This window comes from Hibiscus syriacus, unplaced genomic scaffold, assembly GCF_006381635.1.
Source record: "Hibiscus syriacus cultivar Baekdansim isolate YM2019G1 unplaced genomic scaffold, ASM638163v2 tig00001713_pilon, whole genome shotgun sequence".
NCBI classification, from domain to species: Eukaryota; Viridiplantae; Streptophyta; class Magnoliopsida; order Malvales; family Malvaceae; genus Hibiscus; species Hibiscus syriacus.
The window spans coordinates 1,285,184-1,296,976 of record NW_024061883.1 but is presented as its reverse complement, the minus strand read 5'-3'; the positions used below and the strand labels follow the sequence as shown (position 1 = coordinate 1,296,976).

The following is an 11,793-nucleotide window of genomic DNA, read 5'->3' as shown; positions in this document are numbered from 1 at the left end:
AAGAGAAGGCTTTTTTGAAAGGATAAAACAGGAGGATGGTGAAGGATGCAACATCCATGGATCTTTTGAAAGGAAATTTTCATTTTGCAGCAGGCAAAAGTTTTCATCAATCCAACTTTTTTTTCGATGACTTTGATAACTTTCCAGAAGGACAGTTATACTGTAAGGCTCATCTTTGTATTTAAGCTCCTTTCTTACTGGAACTGTTATATTCCATATATATATATATATATATGCTTTACTTTTGCTGCAAATTTCAATGGTAATGATATTTTACATTTGTGGTGTTTAAAACAGATCACAGAATTAATAAGTTAGCTTTTGGTGAATACTTCCCTGGTGTGGTAAATCCTCTTGATGGGTAATAGTTCTTTTTCTTCATGGCATTAAAGACTTGTTTACTCTTTTGGTATGTTTTGTTTTCAAAATGAAAATTTTTAATGGTTGATTCATATTGCTATTTCAGGGCGGGCACAATGGACACATAAAACCTCAAACGGAATGTACCAGTATTTCATCAAGGTTGGTATTTTAAAGGATCTATGAATGTTCCTTGTTTTTAAGCTCTTTTAACGGTTTCCCGTGACTTCGCTTTCATTTTCATGCCCACGGTGGCGGGTTGGGGGAAATCGATTTTGGCGTGAATATAATTTTAGGCTCTAGGTGCACCTCATTCATGGAGCCAATGTATGGACTTGTCACAACTGATTTCTTGTATAATTTTGCAGGTAGTACCCACAATATATACCGATATCAGAGGCCACACTGTTAACTCGAATCAGGTACTGCTTGAAAGTTGGCTCATTGAGAATATGAATTACGTTATTTTAGCATATTTATTGGATCGTGTTCTGAGATGTGCTTGCATTCCTATGGCACAGTATTCCGTGACGGAGCATTTCAAGGATTTGGAGTTCATTAGTTCTAATTCTCATCCTGGAGTTTTCTTCTTTTATGACTTTTCTCCAATCAAGGTAGGTTCATTATATTCTTAATCAGATATCTGTTGCATAGTTTCATGATAGTATAGGTAATTAAATGTGTTGAAAAGTAAGGAGGGAAACACAATCCATTTTTGAATTGCTTAGATATTAACTCGAAAACATCTAGAAAAAGATGATACAACACTGGTTTTCATCTTCCCCTGTAATTGGAGGTACATATAGTTTCTATTAGAATGATCCGATCCTTTATTTCCTAATGCATTGGCTTGGCTTTACCTGATGCATCGTTGTTCGTTTAAAGTGACAAAGATTGTGTTACTTCTCGTTTAGGTATCTTCACAGTTGCGAGGATCATCGACTCGTTTGTATATCATGGTCAAAGAAAGGTCAAGGCTGAAATCTGAAAATTCGGATGATTTCTCCTCTTATTCACAGACGTTACCTTGGCTTAAAAAGGAAAAAAAAAAGCATTACCTTGGCTTTCAACACAGTTTTTTTCGAGTTTTCCGATGGTTCGGATGATAATCGTGCTTGCAAATGGATTGATGCTGCTGTTTACATGCCGGTCTGTATGACAACATAGTAGTCCTTGAATCGTTGTTGAAACTGCTTGATCGACCTGATACATTTACAGAAAAAGAATCTATTGCCTATGCACCTGTAAATTGTAATTGATTTTCTTGTTTTAATTCTTACTAACACCAATCAGTTCTAAAATCATGGCAGACAACTGTGCAGTGTGCACCTACTGATACTATTTAGTGTCGTGGAAACACAAAGTGACAATGATCTTCGTAACGGCAACACTGGATTTAATTCTTACTAACACCAATCAGTTCTAAAATCATGGCAGATAACTGTGACCTACTGATACTATTTAGTGTTGTGGAAACACATAGTTACAATGATCTTCGTAACGGCAACACCGGAAAACAGAATGAAAACCAATAACAGATAATGAGCAACGTGTATAAAATAGCAGGTAATGAAGATAAGTTACAGAAAGATGATGTTGAGATTATGCAAATACAGCTGTTATATGTATTAACAGTACAAGACAAGCAATTCTTAGATAGCTTTGCTCAAGTCCCTTGGTGCCAAATGCCCAACGAAATCAAAACTGTAAAATAGTTTTTACCTGCCTCAAAATGTAGTAGGGTGAACCGTGATGGTTTGAATTGGCTCAGAAAATTAAAAGGAATGCGCTTGCGGGGAGTCACAACCCTATTGCATTGAAGACAATTTTCCTAACCATTGAACCACAAACGCTCTGTTGGTCATTCTGAGCTAACTCTAACCTTTGTTGTTTTAAGTGTAATTCGCTCAGTAATTTAAAAGAACTGCGTTTGCCGGGAGTCGAACCCGGTCTATTGCTTGGAAGGCAATTATCCTAACCGTTGGACTACAAACGCTTGTTTGGTTTTCTGAGCTAACACTACTATTTGTTGTTTTAATTTTAATTCTATCAGTAATTTAAAAGGAATTGTGTTTGCCGGGAGTCGAACCCGGATCTATTGCTTGGAAGGTTTGCTGATCATTTTGAGCTACTAATAAATTTTGTTGTTTAAATTTAATTCGATCAGTAATTTAAAAATAATTGCACTTGCAGGGAGTCTAATCCGAGTCTATTCCTTGGAAGGCAATTATCCTAGAACTACAAACGCTTTGTTGGTCATTCTGAGCTAATTTTAAGTTTGTTGTTCATTTAATTCGCTCAATAGTTTAAAAAAAATTGCGTTTTCCAGGAGTCAAAGCCAGGTCTATTGCTTAAAAGACAATTATCCTAATCGTTAGACTACAAACGCTTTGTTTGTCAATGAGCTAACACTAATCTTTGTTGTTTAAGTTTAATTCGATCAGTAATTTAAAAAGAATTGCGTTTGCCAAGAGTCGAATCCAGTTCTATTGTTTGGAAGGATATTATCCTAACCGTTTAACTACAAACGCTGTGCAGATAAGTGAGATGTGTTATTGTATATAAAATTTATTTTTCTTCAAAGTTGTAAAAACAATGATTGTGAAATATATTGGTGGATTTTCTATATTTAACATACGAAGATGAGAGCTAAAAATGAGTTGAATGTGCGATTCGACCAATTTCTTAATGAACCTCACTTGAATTCTTTTTATCGTGAAATTAGATTGTTGACTCTATTAAAGGAAGTTTAATCACTTTAATATTATCTTTAATCTATCGAGTGAGTCGATTGTAAATTGAGTAATGCTTGACTCGTGTTCGTTAATAGATTTTGTTGTTCGACTCGACTTGTGCTCATAAAAAGAAATTATTGCTCAATTTGTTGCTCATTAAGCTCACTAGAATTTATAGTAGGATAATTAGAGTTTAATTTTTTGGTGTAGTAAATTAATAATTATTAATTAATAATTTAATTTTTATTATTTATTAGAAAATTAATATATTAATAAATTAATAGTATATATTAATTAATAATTTAAAATATTTCTTATTATCTATTAGTAAATTAATAATTATTATTTAAATTTTATTTCTTAATATAATAATTTTAAGGTAACTACCAAAAAAATTATATAAAAAAATTAACGAATTGTTCGCAAACTGAATCGAGGTAGACCTTGCTCGAGTTAACTCGTTAAGATCTTGAGTCGATTTCGAGTTCAAACCGAATCAACTTAAATCAAGTATTGAACAAATTGAATTCAAACAGCTCACGAGCTCTTATTTGAATCAATGTTATTTAATTATAATGTGTAATTAAAATTTTTAATTTTCATTCTACTTTTTTATGAAAAATATTAGGTGCGTGATTATTGCTCTCACCATATATGTAAATATGGGCGAAACGCAAAATTTTATGTTTGGAGATGAATTTTTAAAATTTAAAAAGAGATAGAACTTATAAAATTAGAGACAAAAATATATTCCGATAGAAATATATAAAAAAAATAAAATATATCATAATTTTATTTTTTTAACGGGGCAATTATTCTTATCCGCTCCTTCAATTCTTCTCTTTCCGTAACTATCACTATTAACGGACTAAAATTTTACAATAATGTTATGAAAAAAAATATCAAATAATCTTTCTTTAAAATTATTTCATAAAATAGAAGCCGGTGACGCATTAGGTTCTATGCGCTTCCAATTTTGAAAATAAATAAATGAAATTAAAATATGGGGAGACGCAAGCACTGCACTAGTCTCCCCTCTATTTTTTTTTTCCTTTCAAAAAAAGGCATATTGCTCTTACATTATTTAATTTATGGTATAATTCGTTAATCAATATTGGGTGATTCCCGATTAGGGATAACAACGGATGAGGTTAGGGTCAGGTTAACCTGATCCGTAAATATATATTCTACTCTTGAATCTAATCTGATCTCAAAATTTTATAATCATTCATCCGATCTGATTCAACTCAAAAAAATATATATAATACATTCGATTTTGATCCGACCTGAATTTTTAAAGTATAAATCTAATCCAATTTGATTTGACCTGATAAAAAATAAGAATCATATCAGATTGGATTTATACTCTAAAAATTCGGGTCAGATCAAAATCGGGTGAAAAAATATATATTTTTTTGACTCGAGTTAAATTAGGAGGAGGATGATGTAATTAAACAACTTTGATGGCTAAATTGATGCGAAAATATGATAGGAATGAATAAAATAAATTAGGTCTACTAGAAGAACAAATGTAATGATGTAACAATTATTTTTTAGTAAAAGGAGGTCATTTTGAATTTATAAATATTAAAATAATCACATCAAAATATTAGTGTACCAATGACACTAACAACTGTGAGTCGTCATTAATAATTTAACAAAAAAAATTAAAATTAAATGTTATAATTGGAAGAAATTAAGGGTGCGTTTGGTTCACGGAATGTAAGATTACCAGTGAGAATAAAATATTATCAGGGAATAGGATTACTGAGAATGTTGTATTTTGTGTTTGATTAGTTTAGCAGGAATGTAAGATTACCAGTGGGAATAAAAGATTACTGGGGAATAGAATTACTAGGAATGTTGTATTTTGTGTTTGGTTGGTTTAGCAGGAATGTAAGATTACCGTGTTTGGTTAAAGGAATAAAAGATTATTGGAATGTATAATTGACCAAATTGTCCTTATTATATATTTGTATAATATTACAAGTTGTAAAATATTTATATATTTTCTTTAAAAATTAAATTCATAATATTTATATAATTTTTTTTACAAAATTAAAAATATAAAAAAGGTTTAATGAAAGGGTAAAATTTTATTTTAACCCCTGAACTTCATATAAAATTTTAATTATAGATTTTTTTTGTAAATCTAAAATAATTTAAGGATAAATTTATAATTTAACCTTCGTAGAATTTTTATTATTCAATAACAGAAGAATGATATTTTTGGAAAAAAATAAAAATTTAAGGGCATTTTAGTCCAAAACGACGGTAATGTTATACCTAAGGGAAGAGAGGTAATGACATTCCCGGTAATATACTCAAAAAAATCCATTATTGGTAATAAAACATTACCGGAAATGACATTCCCGGCCAAACCAAACGGGGGAATATGAATTCCATTCCAGGGGGAATCCCATATTCCCCCATCCAAACGCCCCCTAAAGGTTAATGATATAAATGATACAATGCTTAAAGTTTAGTGTTAAAACTATATTATATATCTTTGAATTTTAAGTGGTGCATCGATTATATCATTAAACTTTTAATTTCTCCAATTATAGCACTAAACTTTGGTTTTAACTTAAATTATGTCATTTTTTCCGTTAAAATCTAAATATAAACAAAACGATATCATTTAGATGTAACTATTGATGTCTAAAATGACACCATCTTAGGCATTGAATTTAGGGGTATATCGATTTTATCACTAAACTTTTAAACTTTTATTTTTGACATTTATTTTTTTCGACCATTGTAAACAGTCAATCACCACCTGTCAACGATTGATCTTTTGTGACAAGATTGGTACAAAAATGTTCGTATTTCAGTTCTCTTTATTCTCATAGGTTTGATTGTTCATGAAACTCACTCAAAATTTGATGAAATTAAATAAAAATATCATTTTTAGGGCCCGAGGGCTTTCTTAGATTTGAGAGATTTTGGGTGTCTGTTCAAAAATTCGAATGGTGAGAATTGTTATTTCTAAAAGTTGAACACTATTCTATAAAATTATTTTTAGGGATGATCAACAAAAGAGATTAGAGTATCAACACGTCGAACTTTTAAATATATTCTTATTGATTTTGAGTGGGTTTTATCGAAAACTAATCCTAAGAGAAGAAAGAGGAGTGAAATGCGGATTTTTTAGTACTAATATTGCCATTAAAGATGATCGATGATAAGAGATAATTGGATATCGTCGATGATTGAAAAATGTAGTGTAAAAAATAGATCTGTTTAAAAGTTTAGTGACAGAATCGATACATCTCTAAACTTCAGTGTCTAAAATAACATCATTTTGGACATAAATAATTATCGCCAAAATGATTTGTTTTACCCATCTCATCAAAATAAAAAAAAGACTTGTCCACATCATCGTGTTGTTAAAATTTAATAGTCCAACGACATAATTGAAGTTAAAACCAAGTTTAGTATTATAATTAAAAAAATTTAAAGTTAATTGTGTAAACAATACACGACCTTAAATTCAACGGTATATGATATAATTTACCCTTTATTTAATTACTCTAAAAAGGATAAATTATTGGTACAATTAAATGGGTAAATTAAAAGAAGGGTAAAGTATAGTAATAGTTACTGAACTTTTCTAAAGCTTGCATTTAGGTCCCCCAACTTTTAAAACTTGCAATACAGTCCTTCAACATTTAGTCTATTTGTAACATGGTCCCTGACGTAACCGGCCATTTGACGTCGTATGCAATATGGTTACTGAACTTTTCAGGTGCTTGCATTTAGGTCCCTCAACTTTTAAAACTTGCAACATAACCCTCAATTTTATTCTAAACCATAAATTCCTTTTCGATCTCACATTTCCTTTTTTGCTTCTCTCTTCTCATTTCTAGCGTAACTTTTCAGTCGGGGATGCATGGGAAATTCTAATCTAACTTTGAATTCTGTGGAGGTGTTAACTTGAATAAGGGTCCATTGAGAGAAGACCCGACCAAGGGACAATCGGGACCATCAACGATTCAAGGTGTAATGTTATATACATGTCATATCAAGTAAAGCATAGATGTTCGATGAAATGCTTGTGAGAAAAAAATGGGGTTAGAAATACAGAGTTGACAAATACTACTAAAATGAACTAAGTATCATTGTTGAAAGTCACCAACAAAGTTGAAATTATTTTGTATAAATGACATATAATAATTTCTTCGTTTAATCCTTATGGTTAAAGATTTTCCAGTAGATGATCAAATATAATGAAATCCTAAACAACGCCTTCACCTCTCAGTCTCTTTCGCTCACATGCATTCTCGTTTGGTTTTTGTTCTTCAGTTTTCCGCCATGTAAAATTGTAAACCCAGGCAGTGCTCTGTCTTTCAGTTTTTTATTTACAAAAGAAAAAATAGAGGAAGAATTGCTGGAACGCAACACCGATTGCATTTATTTCTTAGCCTCTCTCCTCACTTGCAAGAAGGTAATTATTTTATCTTTTGGGTTATCCAGAAGTAAGTTTTTTCTCTTTCGCATTTTCCCATTTTCAGCTCGCATTGTGTGTTTTTGTTGAATTTTTTATGTTTCTGGAACTGCATGTCAAGGATCTGGATATTCAGTGTTAGTTTTGAACCAAAACCATCTAATTTTATTTATTTCTTCTTAATCAAAACTTGTAGTACTCCTTATGAAAGATATTCAATCCATCATAATAGAAGTGAAATAGGGTCATAGGCTAAAAAAAAATTATCTTCTTGTTTGGTTTTTCTTTAAATCAGGGAATTGGTTGTGAGTGTTGACATAGTGAAATCGCCAGGCTCAATCTGATAGATTGCTGGTACTAGTTTACTGGGAATTGTATTGATCTGACCTATGGTTTTTTGCGTCCTATGAGTTCGTATTCTTTTTAATATGTTTTAAAAGTTGATTATGAGACTGATATATCGAGAACGAATTGAAATTTTTTACATGTTTTGGAAATTTTACAGTTGAATCTGTATTAAATTATAGCTTTAGAAGATAATTCTGCATACACACAACTCGAAAAGCATCATGATATGATAGTATATTTGGAGCAACTACTTGATATGTTGCCCGGTCATTGCACATTTTCACCTTCATTTCTGGCATATATATATTTGTTGCAGTGTCATCTATGCTTTGCAATGTCATTTATTGATGTCATGCCATAAATTTACAAGAATTATGGGGACTTATGATTTTAGTTCCACTATCTGCTTTAGATTCTCCTCATGTTTGGCTATTGAGGAACATTAAACGTGAAGCATTAAAAGCAAGTATATGTTAAAAGGGTAGGTCATTACTGAATTTGCAACTGATAATGTTGTATTTGACATCTAATGTCTATCTTAAACAACCCATTTGACACCTTAGATTTTGGAGTGACTATGACCAAACCTCTTTCCCTTTATTTATTAAGTCCTCATTTTGAATGAGTTATTAATTGATATTATTGGTTTATTTTAGTTATTGCTAAGATGTATGTTGTAGTCCTATGAACTAAAACTCTTTACTATTTTCGCAGCCGTTGGATGTGCATGCTCAAGTTCCATCCAAACCTATTAGATTGTCATACCAAAGTGTGACAACTACGAACAAGACAAATTAGCCTTGTTACTTTTACTCCAACGGTTTATGCAATAACCGTGATAGGTGCACTTTTCATGTTCAAAGTGCGGCAACCGTTGGATGTGCATGCAATAAACCTCAAATTTATATTGAAGTAAACACTGCCAAATAGCAAATTCATGTTCAAAATTCCAAAACACTTATTACATTCTAAACCCCAAATTCCAAAATACTTTAATTATATTCTAAACCTTAAATTAAAGTATTTTAGAATTTAGGGTTTAAAATATAATTGAATTATTTTAGAATTTAGGGTTTATAATGATATTGAGGACTATATTTGTAACATCCTCAATACTAGGTTAGTGACCAAATTAAAATATTTTATGGTGATTAAAGTAGAATAATTGAATATTTAATGATTTATCTGGAAATATTTCCTAGAAGTTATTAGTAATTATTAAAGGAATTAAAGGGCAAAATGGTCATTTGACAAGGAAAATTTTATATTCCTTTTACAAGATAAGGGAACCACGTGGGAAAGGAGAGAATTCTCCGGAGTTTTCTTTCTTCTTCTTCCTCCTCCCGTATCTCCAAGCTCAAAGGCGAGTTTATGTGTTTGTTGATTAATTGTTTATTTTAAGGTTGGGTTATGATCATTAGATGATAATTAAGCTTAAGAAAAGCTTAATTTGTTCTAAAACAACAAGATGAAATATATAGAAGAGATTAAAGAAAATGAGTTTTTAGATGAATTTCTGGGAAATAGTTAATAAATGAAATTTGAGAAGGACAATAAGAATAAGAGATTTATAAAGTTAGAAAGGATTAATAACAAAGTTGAAAGTTTAGTAAGATTCTTAATTTTAAGAATCATGATGAGATATGGAAGATAAAGATGGTTTATACGAATACAAGTTGGTTTAAGTAATGGTAGTTGAGTTTAATGACATGATAGGGGCTTAAAATAGAAGAATTGAATGAAGAGTTGATGATTTTCGGGCGTAAAGTACAAATTCTGGGCAAAGTGTATCGATGCACATTCAATGTGTACCGATGCACTCTTTAAAAAAGAAACATCGAATGCCTTGAGTGTACCGATGCACAGTTAGTGCATCGATGCACCCCCTTAAAATGAAAACATCGAAGGTGATTTGTGTATCGATGCATGGGTAGTGCATCGATGCACATGTTAAAGAATGCATCGATACACTGTAGAATGTATCGATGCACTTCAAGGGAAAATAGAATTATACCTTTCTTTTGGTATAAGAAATGATAGATTAGAATATATCAATTAGATACTGATATAAATCAATGTATGATTATATAGATATCAAACAGGAACAAGTTTTAGAACGATTATCAAGTTAAGATTTGATCGAAAGAGAGGAAATCATAAAAGTGGATTGGAACTTAGTGAGGCCAAGGTGAGTGCATATTAGATAGTGTATTATATTTAATGGAAATAAGACTTGTGACAAGCCTATTTCCTATAGTAAAATACATGAATTCATTAATATGAGCATATGGTTGATATGTTACATGTGTGTTATTGATTGTTGCATGTGTTAATGATAGGTGTGAATACATGTTTATATGATATATGTTAAGTGTCCATGATATATGTACATATGATAATACGATATAAGTTAAATTATGTAATATGATACATAACTATAAGATAAGTGAAGAAATGTATATATGATAGAGATTATGTATGAGATATATGAGAAGAGGTAGATGTGATTAGGTGAAAAAGAATACAAACATATATTAAGCCATGTTATATGTGATAAATGAATGATATGAAAAGTGACATGAACTACGTAAAAAGAAGTTACATGATTATATGTAAATGTGAAAGAAGTTAGGAGCTTATATGAACATGTGATATGAATGTGTATATGTGATACAAGTTATGCGATATAAGCTATGTGATATGGGACAATGAATTACGTATTGATATGACATAAGTACATGAACAAATGAGAAATGATATAGAATTTTACACATACATATGGTATGTGACAGAAGAAAATGAACATGTGATAATAAGAGAAGTGATATGAGTATAATGCCCATGTTAGGTGATATGAGAGCTAGGGGTATAGTTGGCATGCCAAGAGTCGAGGGTTTACCTATGTTCTATGGAACATATGGACATAATTACCTATGTCTTTCGAGACATATGGACAGTATACATATGTTCTAAGGAACATATGGCCAGTTTACCTAGGTTCTTCGGGATCTATGGACAGTTGTCGAGGTTCTTTATGACCTCTGTATAGGTCATTCGGGACATTTATACGAGATGTGGTGACATCATAGTGGTGCACAACCTCAATGTACTCACATACCTTAAGTTCTCAAAAGTATACATGGGTTAATACATAGACTTTCAAGAAGAGTAAATAAATCAATTGATATGATACGATGTGTGTTCGGTTGTGAACTGATATATGTGTACCATGATGTGTATAGAAATGTTTAGTATATGTTTATACGATAAAAAGAATTAGTGACATGTGTACATGAGATAATAAGAGATAACATTGAATAAAATATATGTGATATATATATGTGTTTTGATATGAATTATATGATATGATATATGTGTGTTGTGTGTTAGTGATCATTGTATATGTTATAAGATATATGATATGAACATAATGGATCATATAAACATGAGAATAGAAATATGAATGGTAATAATATGATTACAAGTTATAGTTTACAGTATATGTTTATTGCCTCACTAAGTCATAGACTTAGCGTGTGATTGTTTCACACGTAGGTTACAGAAACGAGAAGAAGAGTAAAGAGCAATGTGGAGCAAGACAGGTCAGTTCTCCTTACCGAAGTGTTGAAATATGTTTCGATATAACAAATTTAAAGGCAAAATGTTTTTGGACTTGAATTGAATTTATTCAAAGTTTTCAAAAGGTTTCAAAAATAATTCAAAGTTCATTAAAATCAGATTTTAGCAAGAAAAACCAGATTGCCCAGAGGGAACAGATTCCCCCCAGGGGGTATCGATTCCCCGGGAACAGATTCTCCCCAGGGGTATCAATTCCCCGGGTACATATTCCCCCTGCATGGTTTGGCTCCGAGAAATAACAAATTACTCGGAGGGAACCGATTC

General features: G+C 31.2%; 1 long non-coding RNA gene and 1 other non-coding gene across 2 annotated transcripts; one reads left to right on the top strand and one right to left on the bottom strand.

Annotated features, from left to right (window-relative positions):
• Nucleotides 1-494: 494 nt before the first annotated feature.
• Nucleotides 495-1,041, top strand: LOC120131779. The gene is made up of 3 exons (XR_005516955.1): nt 495-522; nt 729-782; nt 882-1,041. It is a non-coding gene; the product is annotated as an uncharacterized LOC120131779 (long non-coding RNA).
• Nucleotides 1,042-2,285: 1,244 nt separating this feature from the next.
• On the bottom strand, nt 2,286-2,356 carry TRNAG-UCC. Its single transcript has one exon. It is a non-coding gene; the product is annotated as a tRNA-Gly (tRNA).
• Between the last annotated feature and the right edge of the window lie 9,437 nt (nt 2,357-11,793).